General features: G+C 43.2%; 1 protein-coding gene across 3 annotated transcripts in view; it reads left to right on the forward strand.

The window, feature by feature from the left end:
• The window catches only part of LOC119436267 (acanthoscurrin-2-like), an 83,156-nt gene that overhangs the window by 732 nt on the left and 66,423 nt on the right, over positions 1 to 16,001 (forward strand). The window lies entirely within an intron of this gene.

The following is a 16,001-nucleotide window of genomic DNA, read 5'->3' on the forward strand; positions in this document are numbered from 1 at the left end:
GTTTGTAGTGTTTTTTTCCCGGCATATTTATTGCGATGACCATTTAAATATCTTAAGATGGTGCTCAGCACATGTGTCTCTTTTCTTATCTTGCTGTTTTCTTCACCAAGGAACTCTATCATTGATATGCTCATGCATTAGTAGAACGCGCCTCTGAATTCCGGACATCTGTGCTCCACACGGTCTTAGACTCATGTTAGGTGGACCTTAGACACCAAGGTCCTGTGCGTCAGACACACTTGCTACACAACTCCCCTGAAAACTGTTGACCCCTTTCTCTAAAGTGCTTCAAAGGTGGAGGTAGCCTGCGGATATACCTCTCATGCACGAAGGACGAACTTTCGATAACTTTGCATCACAATGTCAGTATATCAGAAATAAAGGCCATACCCATTGACAAAATGAAATGTAGCGATCCTTTACGTCTATTTCTATTTTATTGTTATCACCAAACGCTCCGGCCCGGCCAGTTCTGTAGATGAAGTATATAGATGGTGCTGACATCCGAGTAAATAACAAAGCGAGAAAATGAGGTTAGAAATAATTAGTACTACGACCCTACAACATTCTAAGATCGCATTTAAGCACTGTCACCAGATACCTCGGCCGGGTGATTTTGCATACTTATATGCCGTTTCAAAGCTAGCGTGCAACGCCGTGGAAGCTACGCAAGAAGTTTGATCATCAAAAAGTACCACTGCGCACGTTGCATGGCTGAGACATCAAGCTCTGAATCAAACGAGCGTCGGTTGGACACCTCGCCTGGGGATTATCTCTTTTGTTTTGTTTGTGATTAATTGAAAATCTGCCTCACGTTAACCTTTCGCGGCTTCTTTTGAGCATCGCACCAGATTTATGAGGTTGCACGTGACACCACGAAGTAGGTGTAACTATTAGCCAATGTTTGCTTCATTGAACGCCAACAGCGTTTGCTCGCGTCTGTGAGGCTGGCACGAATGACGATCATGATGATGATGAACCTTTGTCATGGCTCGTACTCACTAAGGGGGATAGGCCAACAATCGGGCGGCAGTGGGTAGCTAAAGAAAATTCTTATTTGAAAACGAGAAACTCAAAAAAAGAAAGAAAAATACATGTTGCAATAACTTGAATACTATGCGAGTGAGCAGTCAGACTAACTGAAAGATGATTGGTAAAAGAGGTTACAATCAGGGAGAGTTAATATTAGTAATGAATTTTGGAGCAAGCAATTTAGGCGAAATGAATGCAGATCTGATGCTACAATAAATATACAATAATTAGCAGGGTAATCGTTTTGCTTCAGATACATAATCAAATACTGCGCAACACACGTCTTTGTGACTATAGCCTAGTGTGGAGGCGCCAAATGATAATAATACTGGTATACTTAATCCTAATCCAATTTTGCAGAGTGGAGCTTCGAGTAATATCTTTCTCTGGTGTGAATATCGTCTGCATGATTAAAAGTAGTATTCTATTGGTTCAATTTCCTTACAATTGTGACATAGAGGGGTCATCGTCCGACCAGCTCTATGTAAATAAAAATTCAATTGCGGGATGCGACAGCGTTACCTGGTGTATATTACTCCCCTGCCGAGAAGGACACCACTGTTTATTCTAGCAAAAACAGAAATGCTGAAAGTCTGGAGATGGTTTCAACGATAAATTGCTTAAATCATTTTGCAGACAAAAGTTTCTGTATCTCGATGCAGTGAAGTAAGCTGTATTCGGTAGAACAGGGATCAAAGGTCTGCTCAGAGACGTTTTGGCTAATAAATCTGCCATTTCGTTCAAGTATAAACCGCGGTGACAAGGAACCCACAGCAAGTTAATCTTTTGTAAAGTTGTAGGGACTAAATTTTGGAACACACAAAGGAGAGCTGAATTCGTTGCCGTAGAAAGCGACACACATACCGATAGAGAATCTGTAACTACGACAGCTGTCGATTGATTTGCAGGAAGTTTGCGCAGCGCTAGAACAATCGCGAATAATTCTGCTATGAAAATAGGCGAGTAACCTGGAAGGCGAATAGAAAAGGAGCCAGGACACAAAAGGCGACAAAATGCCTACGCCAGCCGTCTCTTCGGACAGTGAAGCATCTTGTAATACGGCATTTAAATATTGATATGGCATTAATTTAGCGTTTGAGGGGAAAAATATCGTCAAATTCAATTTGGAGGCTTTTCTTGGATTGACTTTTTGGTGAATACGTTGCATTTGCACATTCAGTGGTGTTAGCTGCGCCTGTGCGAATACGATCTGAGAGGTGTGCAGTCGCAACCAATGAGTATTAAAAATGTACTTGGTTCATTAATGAGAACATACATTGATCTTATTTGAGGACAATCGTAAAATTTCAGGTACGTTTGGACAGTAAGGGTTCCGAATCTACTTTTTAAACATGGTAATCGCGCTTTCATATACAGAACGGTGTTTGCAACAAACTTAGGGAGTCCAAGGCACAAACGCAGAGCTTCCCTTTCTAATAGTACCAGAGCTTGAATTTTATAAGCTGGACTGCCAGAAAACAAGACGGCATCCAAATTCCATGATGCGTCGGACATACATTTTATATATCATAATTAATGTATGTCTTCGCAACCCGTATCGTCGGTTACTGATTTTACACAACCATCCCACAGCACGAGTTGCCTTAGGCGCGACGTTTTCAATGTGGCTTATTCAGTTTAGTGTTCCATCATAAGTAATTCCAACCTATTTAAGAGAATCCACCTGGGGAATAAACTCGTGACGATACATCAGTGAAATGTGAACGGGAACATCTAAACGAAAGAGGAGTGCACTTTTACTAACGTTCAGAGACATATGTATGGTCTCAATCCAATTTTCAAGAGTAGATAAGCAATTTTGTAGCATTTGATAAAATGAACGTAGATCGTCGTTCGATGCAAAACAAGCGATGCCATCGGCATAAGCGTATACATGAATCCTGGAGCAAAGGAATGGAGCTTAAACATATATTAAATAAAACAGGAGATAACACTGACCCTTGTGGTACTTCCGCGTTTCTGCTTATACCTAGACGATGAACATCCGCTTTGAAAATGAAAACACTAGAATCCCTTTTCCCTTAAAAATTATGAAACCCACGCCGTGATGTATTTCGAAACCTGTAAATCTCTAGTTGCTTTTTCAGTAGACCATGCTTCATGGAATCCTAAGCTTTAGCTAGATCTAAAGTCACTCATGCTGAATATTCTCTTCTACGACGTGCGAGTTGTATGCGGCTCTCGAAGTGTACGTGCGCACACCATATCGATCACCCACTCCTAAAGCCAATTTGACTAGGGTTAAGTGTTAATTTTCAGATATGTATGTAGTCATTCGGCTATTCGAAATGCTTTCTATTAGTTTAACAAAATTGAATGAGAGATATTGGTCTAATATTATCTAAATCATATCCACCTCCCTGTTTTTTAAGTATCGGAATTACCTTGACAATATTCCATCCAGCAGTTTTGAAAGAGTAATTTACCATATTCAAAATTTCTTGCGGGGACAATTCATACAGAATTTTTATCATGGCTTTGCTAACTCCATGTGCACCTGGCGCTGAAGAAGGCAGAGAGCGAACAACAGCCGCCAATTCTTGTAATATAGCTTTCTTGAATTCCTCCAGCGCCAATGACTTCAATTGGCATAGTGGAACTATTGAAGTGAACCTGTCTTCCACTGCCTTTCCAATATTTTTCAATAATTCAGACAATTTGCATGGCGAAAGGACAAAAGTATCAATATTTGCTGGAACCGGAATTATCTTTAGAGGGCGTAAAAATCTAAAAGAGCTTTCTTGTTATTTAAATTTAGACAAATAAGTGAACTTATTCATGAATAATAATATTTGGCTTTGACTTTAGCTATTGCACGCTTGAAAGATGCAGCAATGCATTGCCAATCACTCGCATTGTTTGGGCATTGATTACACAAAAGTTTCTTCCATGCAGCTTTTCGTTTTCGGTGAGCGTGCGTGCATTCTAAATTCCATCACGGACTGAAAGATTTACCTGTGTCGGAGTTTAAATTAAAATCTGCATTCTTTAAGAAACGTTTTGAAACTGCACAGAGGCTCATAGCTCTAATATCCTCTTGGATATTCGTACGTGAAAGCATCGTAGACTTCAAGTCCTTTTGAAATTTGTCATAATTCAGAAATGTGTTGTTTTTTCTTCTGAAGGAAATCACAGTGAAATTAATATCATCAATAATAAAGGAAGGTGGTCACTGTTGGTAGCACAGTCTGTAGTATTCGACGAGGATATAGTTAGAGCTGGAAAAAGTGAGATCTAGAGCTGATTGAGACTGGCCGCGAACAAATGTAGCAACTTTTGAATTTAGACAAGAAATGTTATTGTGAAGACTACATTCCCACAGACGCTTTCCACCCAAATCAGTTTTAAATTCCCAAGACACATGATGAAAATTGAAGTCACCAGCAAGTATTATGTCGTATTATGTCGTTTCTGCAGGAAGCTAAGGCGATGTCTGGAGATTTTGTATCCTGCACTCCTGCTGGGAAATATAAATTAACTAGGGAAAAAGGGGCACAGTCAGGGAGTGCTATGTCTAATGCTAATATTTCGCATTGAGTAGACATACATTCATACGATATCGTGGCCTTGGGACTAAATTTTGTTGAAATCAAGAAAGCAACGCAACCACCATGGTCGATCCAAACGAAATAATCAACAATTTTTCAGGAAAAATGTTTGATCACTTGAAAGCCAGGTTTCTTGTAATACAATTATATCTGGGGAAAATTGAGAAGAAATATATGAAAAATCTAGAGTAGCAGAAACAATCGAACTGCAATTCAACTGTAAACTTTTCAGAGAGGCTATGTTGAAGATAGAACGGTAGCGGAAACCGCTTGATCCAAAATACCTTCTTTCAATAAGTCCTTCTTGGAGAGGTTCTCTTTACATAATTTTTGGTTTTGACTTAGGGGAAATTTTCGGGGGAGGAGAACTGGTGCGTTTCTAACTCTTGAGTTCCATGTCTACATCCTGGAAGTTTTCATAGCCGTCCGTTAGGGGTTCTGGTTCTGTCTGCTCTGTATAGGTAGACGGTCCTGCGCAAGGAGAGTCATCTAACGAATTTGGTGGCGATGTTTGCTTTTGAGCTAGATTTAGAATATTCAAAACTTGGGGTGCTTGAACCTGGGTACAGGTTGTACCAATGAACTGTGGCAGTTGACTAGACAGCATTTGTGCCAAGGACTCAAAAATAGTTGTCGCAAGACGTTCCATAGCTTTTTCCGTAACTTTTTCTACTGCCTCTGCTATGGCCTTGGATAAAGAAATATATAAGCTAGCGGCGTGACGAGCTGTTATGCCGGCATAGCCATGGGCTCTTCCTTGAACCTCTGTAAGTGCTTCCCTACGTGAGCATCGCCTGCGCTCCACCACTTCGAGTATTCTTAATTCTCGTTCCTTCGCAGTCAGTTCGAATAGTCTGCAGCGTGAGCTTCACGACACAGGCAACATTTTTCTTCCTGAGATTTACCGACTGTGCTGTCGTGATTTTCTCTGCATAGTCGGCATCGAGCAACCGACCTGCAGCCTTTTATGCTCTGCCCGCGTAACGCCAACATTTCAAGCACAGTAGTGGTCATAGAGAAAGTGGCTCTACTCTGTATATCAGGGGCCATGCCTTGATTTCAGACGGACGAACTGTTCCCGCGAACGTAACAATAACCGATTCCGTAGGCGAGTTCCTGTTCTCAATAATTCGGCTGCATCGGTACACAGAAACAGCACCAACAACTGAAAACAAGTCTAATACCTTTGAGGGGTCCAGGCTCGTGTCGACACCGTGAACTAAGCCTTACGAGCGAGCAAAGTGTGCTAGAATATACAGGCTCACCGGATTCGATACAAACTCGGAACAGTTGAGGAGGTCTCGAACACACTCCTGGTCTGATGAGCAGCACACAATACCACCGCGACCAAATTGACGGACCTCGGTGATCTTCTGGAACAGGGAAGTGGCCTTTCGAAGCTCCACCTGAATGGCTTTCGGGTTCCTTATCTGTTTTGGTCCCCCATTGGTTGGCACTAGAGCCACATGCACACTGTGGATGCCACTGCGTAAAAATGAGTCTATCGGCCACTCTCGAGCAGGGATAGATGCTAGCCAAGGAGAATGCCCTTGACCGGGAGAAGAAAGAGACATCAGGTTAGTCTGACTGGCTTGCGACACACTGAACGGAAAGGTGAAAAAAGAAACGATATACAAATCAAAATAACCACGAAAACACGAAACGAACAGTATAATACCGCCGCCCGATACTTGACCACACCGCTTCATACGAAATACCAGCCGAAGCCTGGATATTTCTTCTTGCTGTCAAAGAACTGCAGTTCGCCTCCTTTCGCGCTTTATCTTCCGATTAGCAGCCGCGACTGGCTGCAAATGAGAAACCCGAACAGGAAAACAACGAAAAGCGAAATGACCTATAACAGCGTATCAATAGCCGTATAACATAGCTTGTTCTTTTTTAATGACTAAAACTTTTTACAGAGAAGCTGTATATGGCTAGCCAATCACATGCTGATTTACTGATGTACCGACTGTACAACTGCAAAGCAATGCCGTGGTCGCTTAATGAAAGATTACTTTGCTGTGTGATCGAGCGGCCCCATGCCAACACATGAAAAACTGCATATTTCCTTTTTCGGGATAGCACCAGCAACCAGCAGCAAGCCCGGAAGACTTTTGGTTTCCCTGGTTTTTCAGACATATAAGCGTTGCTACCCGTAATGGTTTGCATGGGGCTGGCACGTGGGCCATCCCCTTGACCCCAATCGCATCTGAATAGGACTTCGCTAAACCGCTGTTGCGTACAGATGGCTGCGTAAATACGTGCTTAAGAAAGAGGGCCCATATTTTACGAGAATTCTTTTCATTTTTCATTCTTCCTGCCCTTATTGGCTTGCGTGATGCGGCGGCCCCGCTCACTCACTGTCATCCTTCGCACCGGTTCCCTTGTGAATGAAGGCAATCGGTAAAACGTCGCATTGCCGTCATGGCTATCGGCTTCATTCGCTATGCTTAGCTATCGGCTTACCCTAATCGTCCATCTCATCCCTTATTCACAACAAAAACTGTTACGCTATAATTGTCATCAGAGCAAATTCCAGGTAATAATGATATTAGCGAAGGTGGCCGGCCAATAGCAATGAGCACTTGGCTGAGCTAACTCCCCATCATGCGCAGAATGTCAAGAAATCGGCGATATGGAACACTTCATTTGGCCCTGCCGGCGCGTCAGTGTCGCGAGGACGACTCTACTTGACAATCTGTAAACAAGAGGCTTTTGACACGCGTGTATGCCACAAATAATGCTCCTCGAAGGGCCAAGAATGGTGTGTAAGGAGGTCTCACGCCTTCCACTCGCATGTGTGCTCGACACTGAATTGCTTAACATGTGGTAGCAAATTCCTGAACAGTGAAAGAAACGCACAGGTGGAACAAGATACCAATTTCACGACGAGTTTCACTACCCGCCATTTCCATAAAGAATAATGGTTTTAGTAGTACTTAGCAAGTTGAAGGGCAACTACGGTATGAATCATGTGGTGTTTGCACCATCACAAGCCTGTTTGGGCCTCGAGATCAAACAGCAAAGAATAAAAAGACCCTTTAAGAGTAGGGTTTAGTAGATGCACCACCCAAAATCTTCCTAAAATTTCCTGAAAACATCTATGATGGCATTGTCCTCGCCATTCCTCTTAATTCCTCTCAATTCGAGCTCATGTCATCGCACCGATGTGCACTTGGGAAACGGATGTGCTAATCACTGCGCTGTCGCGCATTTGTTTCTTTATTGCGCGGAAATATTACCACAAACGTAAAACAAATATTGCTTACGTGATACTTCCTTACAAAAAAAAAATGCACGACAGACACAGGCTAGACATGCTAGACACACACTATACTCAAGCGCGAAGGCAAATAATCTTAATTCCGGCAAACACACACAAGCATCTAGCAAAGGAAGCTACTCAGGTACCGGTTCTAAGGTGGCATGAACGCTACGCACTTGAGCAGCCTCTTCTTTGAAGATAGACCTTGTCGACCAATGTGGCCTAGCGCATCTGTCGATCATACGGCTCCTCTATAATGAAAGCAGTCCCAATAGCATAAATCAATCTCAAGGTGCACTATTAATCATATCCTTTTTCAACGAGAAAAACTGAATACCTCCCTACATGATCTGCCGTTCGTTTTGGTTGTGACTCGTAAAATGTATTAAAATGAAACGTGTCACGAAAAAAATAAAGCAGTGTTCTATTCCGATAGTTTCAAATTCGTTGCACAAACGAGAGTTTGCGTTCTAGGACAGAAATACCGGTTTTTCATGAAGCCATGTTTTAACAGGCCAAGTGGAATTCTGAAGTTTAAAAAAAATTTTCTGCCGGTGACACACATGTATTACGAACACGGACAAGTACATCTTGACCAAAGAGAGACACGAAGGCTTTTAGTAAATTGACACACGGGAAGCATTGAGCACCAATTTTATGGTTTAACAATGTCCTTGTCAACACCGAACAGATACTCTAGTGAGAATCTGGCTTTTAGAATAACAAAGTGTCTACAATATTTTAAAGACGGCCCACAATAGTGATTCTTGAGCATGACAAATGCTAACAAAAAGAAGTGGGAGGCACCAAGAAAGACGTGTCCTAAAAAGGAGAAATGAATGACGGGCATTCTTAAAGTAAAAGAACTGCATGATCAATTGGCGCACAAACAAATGTACAAGATGAAGGCCTCCTTTTTCAACGATAATGACCTACGATAATGGATGCCAAACAAAACGCAAATATCCTATGCAATGCCTCGATATGTAAACGCGAGCAATGCAACACCTGCTGGGCATTAAGAAGTTGTGGTACAAAACATATTTTACAATTGCTGCGAGGTTTTGCGCTCCACACTCCACTATGAAAGCGGTGGCGTCCGCGCATATATTTCGGAAGCCACATCAATAAACACTGTAGGGGAGGAGGACGACATCGCATAGAAGTTGTTATTGACAAGATAGTAATGTGTTGACGTGCAATTTGTCGACGTGATGCTTGTGAAAACAGTGTCGATGGCACAAAAAAGGCACACATGACGATGTTGATGATGAGCCTCAGACATGGCACATGCCCACAATGGAGGATAGGCCAATAATTCGGCGATTGGTGTAATTATCAAAAGCATCGATGGCGTCAATGCTAGCAACGACGTCGCAACGGCAACGGTATGCCCTTTTTACAGCGAAGCTGTATATGGCTAGCCGATTCATCCGTCTGTTGCCTGTACGCAGAAACTATCATCATCAGCAATGGCTAGAGCGTTGTCGTCTTCTTCCACAGCTGGCTCGTTGGCGCCCATCGCACGAACGCGCTCGTGCCACTGCTCCCGCGTTCGTCGAGTCTTCTTCTTCCACAGCTGGCTCCGTTGCCGCTCATCATTCCGGCGTAGAATTTCACTTCTCTTCTATCGTCGTAATGGGGAGACCGCGTTTAAGGCGGCATGAGCCATTCATTGTCTTACGTGACGGACAGATTTAATTTTGAAGCCATTTAATTTTGAAGAAACAACGACGAACTGCGGGCATTCCGTCAGCGACGTCGTTTTCTCCGTCACAGCCAAACGTGTGTGTAACCACATAAAGAAACACAAAGACGTAGCCAATAATTCAGAAATGCTTTAATGTACCGTCGGGATTAACCCAGTGATAAACACCGGGGCCGCAGGTTTCAGCTTCGCTGGTTAATCATCTGTACGGAGTGTTTGGGCGGTGATGTTTTTACAAAGTAGCTCACACGATTCACAGCCGCCAAGTGATCGATATTACTACTGCAAATGTAAAAGGAAAACATTTTTCGCTGAAACCTCGTAGGTGGCACTGCAAGATTTCGTTTGGGACATCAGTTGTAAAGTTCTGGCTGCCGATTTGGATAATATTGAGCCGGGACCATCAAAACGACTAATTGAGCCTGAAAATCAAGGGACCTTTAGCACATAAACAGTCTCATAATCGGCGACTTAAACATTGGTTTACACAAATACTGAATTTCAAATATTATGTAAGGAAACTAGAAATTACATAAACAGGAATAAAGTGCTTCAGAAGGGTGACCTCTAAGGGCCTCAGAAAAGCTAGCCAACGTTTTCCTAGGTGGCCCTATCTTTGTCAGATAAGACGTCCGGACACAGCACACCCAGTTTCGAGCTCTTAAAGGCTGTCGCAGTAAAAGCTTTACGTCGCTTATCGCAATGTCTGCGATACAAACCGATAATAACGTTAACTATGCGCTCGCTTCACTCCACTCCATCCCGCATCACGTCTTTGTGTTACTCGTCTGTGTCGTCTGCTCGCTGAGAGCAAAGTATAGCCAACATCGCTGCGAACTTCGATGCTGTCTCCATGAAACGCTTTAAAGTCGAGATGAGAGCAGCCCCCGCTATCTTTAGATTACTGCACCGACACTCCGGGGCCCCAAGTTTTATGAGCTGATAAGCGCCAGTATGTGCACGAAGTTGTTGATGCCAGTGCGCGTGGTGCATACTTGAAAGTATTTCAATGCAGAAAAAAAAAGAGTGCAGTGTCAAGCGGGAAACGATTCGTAACTCAGTTACACAGCAGTGAGAAGAAAGACTATGAGGATGGAACGAGGAGGTGTGCTTACTATAGGCGTAGAAGATCAAAGAGACGACTGTTAGTAGTATCTTCGCAATAAAAAAAAAGCGAGAAAAAACTACAGAGATAACAAGTGCTCAACGCATGTCAGAGAAAAGGAGAAACTCCAAAGTAGGGGTTTGTGCGCCGGACGCACGCCGCAGAAGAATGACAGGTCTCTGCGGATAGACGGTTAGGCTGCAGTTATGGATAAATGTCGAGGTCGATGATCGAGAAATTCAGCCGGCACTTGTGGTTCGAACAGGAATGCGGCGTATATATCGCACCGAACGCCCAATTCCTGCGACGACACCATGCCATGCATCAGTATGCGTAGCGTAGAAATAATTCAGTGGAGATTTAGTGGTCAACACGAGTTAAAGGCGTTAGAATTACGTCGCACCTCTTTGAGGTCCCGGATCCATCATTTAAACTACGTGTGCGGCGTTCACGATGCGCAGGCGTTCACGCATTTAGAAAACGGCCGGGGCTATACTGTGGCACAATGCTGATTCCGTGCGCGAAGTGAACCCGAGAAACCGACAAAATAGCAATGCTAAACACGTGATTTATATTGTGAAGATCCGCGTTTTCAACGTTCTGGGTAATGACAACAGGTCGATCTTCGCAATCTTGTCTTCAATTAGCCTCATGTTTTGATATTTTGATGAAGAAACGTGAACTTGATAGCATTCGGGGAATAGCTTTAAGACTATTGAAATAATACCTAACGAACTGTTATGAATACGCATATACAAACACTGCGTCTCCTGATAAAAGGAAAATTATGAGTCTCACAGGGCTAAATATTAGGACATAGTCTCTTTCTCAATTACAAAAATGACACTGCAACAATACCGGGCTTCCTAGACTTAACCATATACGCCGATGACACGAATGTCTGCTTTAGAGGTAGATAAAAGTAAGCCTCGAAGTATCGGCAAGCGTATACCTAGTGAACTTGTCAGGCTGGTTACAAGCGAATGATTTATTAATAAGCAATCACAAAATGAAATACGTAATTTCTGAACTTAAAACAATGAGCAAAAGTGATAACGATCATATTAAAATATTTTTGAAGGCATTTTGTTGGAGCAAGCCGCTGAAAAAAAAAATTTCTTCCGTATATGGTTTGCTCATTTGTTTGCCCTTGTTATAGCGCACTGTTCAACGTTAGTGCAGCAGCGCAGCATTGTAGGACTCCTTTTGTATTCGATATTTTGTTTACTACCACGGTTTGTGACTTTGAATGCTACCGCACTATTGTTTATTGTTTGCTTTTGTACTTACAATGGTTTACTACTATATATTCAAATGATGCCTTTGTAGTCGTTGTTAGATTTTATATTTGCTGTTTTCTGTACAGCAATAGAAAGTAAATACGCACTTCGGGCGTATTTACTTTCTATTTCTGTACTACGATATATTTGACTTGTTTGTACATTTTTCAAAGCTGTTTTAGTTCACATTTGTCCGAACTACTCTGTAATTATGTTTTACTGTTCTGGCGTCTGCAAAGGGGGACGAGACACTGTCAGATTGCAAGCACCCTTAGCCACTACTCCCCTATCAGGCACTGTCTGAGAAAGAAAGAAACAAATAAAAAAATAATGTGCGACAGAAAACGTACGTTATACAGAAGGCGTATCGGTGCAATGTCCAGGTGACTTGGAGCACTGGAAGCGAATTCACGAAGATTTTAGTTCGAAAGTGCTCTTTGCCACTGATCAGCATGCACCTTTGCTAATAATATGTGCAGAATCAGAATTGGCTGGTGCTTTAACTTGCGAACAGCTTTAGCGCAAAAAGATCTTTGGGAATACGGGCCCCCTGGTCCCACATTAAAAAAAAGGTCCTACGCTAGAATTAATCGTAAGATGGTAGACATATCAATTAGCGAAGGCGGGCGGTCAATGGCAGAGAGCACTTACGGACAAAAAAGATTTGTCAAATCGGCCCCTGGTTTTTAATTCAATCGTAATCAGGTTCAAATCCCAGGAACGCCGAGTAATGCCTACATTTTTGGTACGCACATTCATCTGTTGACGCAGGCTCCATGGGGAATTCTCGGCCATCGTTTCATCTGACATTGTAAATGCATTAAAAGAGAGATTTTGCTAGTGAGGAAGCAGAGCTGCCGGTGCCAAACTTCCTAGAAATACGAAAAATGTCATGGCAACACTGAGCAATTGCTATATATACTACGCATTACAGAAAGGCTGTGGAAAAAAAAAACGGATGCATCTGTTACCCGAATGCGAGTGCCAGTTCCCCTACAAGGAGGACTTATGGTACTATTTTTTCCTCCGGTGAGGCTGGGATTTGCAGAAGAAGGTGCCCACCTCGTGATCGCGAATGCGACCTGCGAGAAATGAACGTGTCGTCATTGGTTCAATAATGAAGCGGACAGGCAGGAAAGGAGTAGTCGCTTTTTAACTGTCTGTCAATAGGGCTCCGCGCTAATTAGATGAGAAATAAAGCAACAGCTTCGTTAGTATTATTTTGACATTGCCACCTAAAGCTGGAGCTCCGGAACTATAATGTGTCTGGAGCGTCAATAAAAAAGAAAACAAAGCAAAATAAAACAAAACCAAGACCAATGTTTAGACTGATAGAGTGACATACGTGCAATCTGCTTTTATGGCTGTCTGCCTGACGCTTTGTAGGTCATGGACTGCTCATTCACGGGCCGTGTTTATTTCTGTGCGCGCTGTACTTAAAAAAATTCCTCCAGAAACGTTTTTCTCCGTAAAGTTCTGTCCGAATAGTCACATGATTCGTTCGTGATATGTGCAAGAGGTACTCGATGTAACTCACAACACGCAGTGTGATAGCTTTCACGTAGCCACGACATTGCTTTAAGAAAAACCAGGGCTCGTATTCACACATACCCACAGACACACACACAGAAGTTCTTACACTAAAACTGCTAGTAAGGGCATCTGCCAGCTAATCGGGATGTTAGACATATTGGCGAAGAAAGCGATCCAGTGGCAAACAGCACTACGAACAAAAAGATTTGGGAATGCAAGCCCAGATGTTTCCTTTTCAAAAATGCGAACACTGTTTTACATAGGACTTGTTCAAATTCCCAGCTGTTTGGTGCATTTAAATTTCGAGCAGTTTCTGCACACTTTCTGAACTGTGCAGCATATTGCACCAGTTTTCCATCATGGTTGGTACTGTGCGGGAAACAAGGAAGGTGACTAGCCCGTACGCGCGCGCTAGCGAACATTTCGCGCCGTGTACAACGTGCAAGTGGTGCACAACTACTGCAGCTGCGCTCGAAAACACCTGAGCGTGTGCGCTGCAGTCACGATGGCATGCCGCGCCTGCCTTCCGGAATGCGCCTGCACTTGTCCCCTGTCGCACGGTGCAGCTCTGCAGCCGGACGCCGGCGATGCGTCATCTCAGCAGGCAGCGTTTGGAGGTTGCTGCAAGAATTCTTTCAGGGCCAATTGGCTGCCTGCGTTGATGCGTGCTCATGTCGGCGGTGTTCACGTATACGGTGTCACCGAGTACAAAAAGATAATTTCACACGCTGACGCTTGGCTTAACCGACCAAAAGTTATTAACCAAAGCCTGGCTGATTCCTAAATATTACGTGTTTTTTAATATCAGGTCAGAGTACAGTTTGATTGTAGATATGCGTGAATTAGCTTACCACGTTATCTGGAAAAAGTGCTACGAGACGGTGGCGGGGTAAGCAGCAACCAGGGACCTGGCTGAGCTGCCTGTTAATTGACTGATCAGCCGACCGAAACTTTTGGGCAAATAAACCGAAGACAACTGCGAAGTTGTGCTTCTCATTCTTCTAAATATGTTTGGCCCATTGAAAAGTCCTGTTACTATATATATATATATATATATATATATATATATAGCAACTGCGATTCTGTCTTCACTACTGGTTCATTCAGTGAGGTGGACCTAATAGATGGACGCGTAGCAGTCCCAGTGCCTTCGCAAATAACTAAAATTGGTAATAACTTATTACTGACTTTAAGCTCCAGGCTGCAATGGAAATATATATTGCGGAAGTACGCTGCGGAAGGCAAAAGCAATTAACGTGATTTGAAAAGCTTGATCCGTGATTGATGAGACATTCGTCGACGAATATTCTCTTTTCCCGCTCCGAACACAAACAAGCGTCCGGTTACGGCAATGTGTAGCCGTAAATATACTGCTCATGTGAGAAATTATTGAATTCCGTGGTACTAGTTAGTTTCAAACCACCACTCTTCTTTATCCTTCACGCAGAATGTCAGTGGTTTGAACACCGCATCAACTTGTTTTCCTTCGCGAATACAACTTACTGATGAAGCTCGTGAATGGCTGAATTCTCCCAGATTCTCGCGCGATTTACGACTAACAACAAACAAAAAAAGAGACTTCATTAGGGAGGAGGAGGAAAGACAAATGCAGAAGGTATGGAGGTTAACCAGAATAACGTCCGGTTGGCTACCCTACACTGGGGGAATGAGAAAGGTAAACACAAAGATGACAGGGAGAGAAGCTTACATTTCTCAGACGGTTCCCACTCCCGGGTTGATTTCGTAGCCACGTGTAACCACAAGGCCGTGCGTTAGATAACGACACCATGACAAGAAAACTCGGGTGGCTTGGCCAGCGCCAGTATTCGTCTTAGAGCACTACACGAGCCGAATTATTTGGCCTGTGTTTGACCCCGGTCCGTGGCTCCAAGCTCGGGCCCCCCGGAAGAATTTAGTCTATACAGGCCTTAAAACTGTCATTGCCTCGGCGGTGTACTTTAAGACATTACAGTAAAACAAGATACAGTGACAATGTAAAATTGCTAACAACTTTTTTATGCAAGGGACGTGCACAACTAACATGAAAAGGCCATCCGAATAAAAGAAAATCTATGGTGCTCTACGTGCCAAAACGACATTATGATTCTGAGGCACGCCGTATAGTGGGAGACTCCGGAATAATTTCGACCACTTGGGGTTCTTTAACGTGCACCTAAATATAAGTCCGCGGGTGTTTTCAAAAACTGGATTAAATGTTTCTGGCAAGCCATTTTATTCTATACAAGTGTAGAGGACTCATGTGTACGCTTTAAGTTGTAAACCCCGTTTTAATTATGCGCACTAGTAAAATATGTGACAGCTTTGCCAGAAGGCGAAGAACTGACAGTGATAACGAGGTTTAGCGTTGCGCTCTAGCTCCTCGCACGCAGTTCTAACTATACGCGCAGGCGACATGGCGCTACGCAGCACGTGAGACTACTGCTGCTGCGCCGCAGGAACAGCGCCCTGCCGTGTCACTACGCTGTAGCGTGAGCAATGTTGGCCA

The sequence above is a fragment of the Dermacentor silvarum genome, chromosome 1, assembly GCF_013339745.2.
Source record: "Dermacentor silvarum isolate Dsil-2018 chromosome 1, BIME_Dsil_1.4, whole genome shotgun sequence".
NCBI lineage: Eukaryota > Metazoa > Arthropoda > Arachnida > Ixodida > Ixodidae > Dermacentor > Dermacentor silvarum.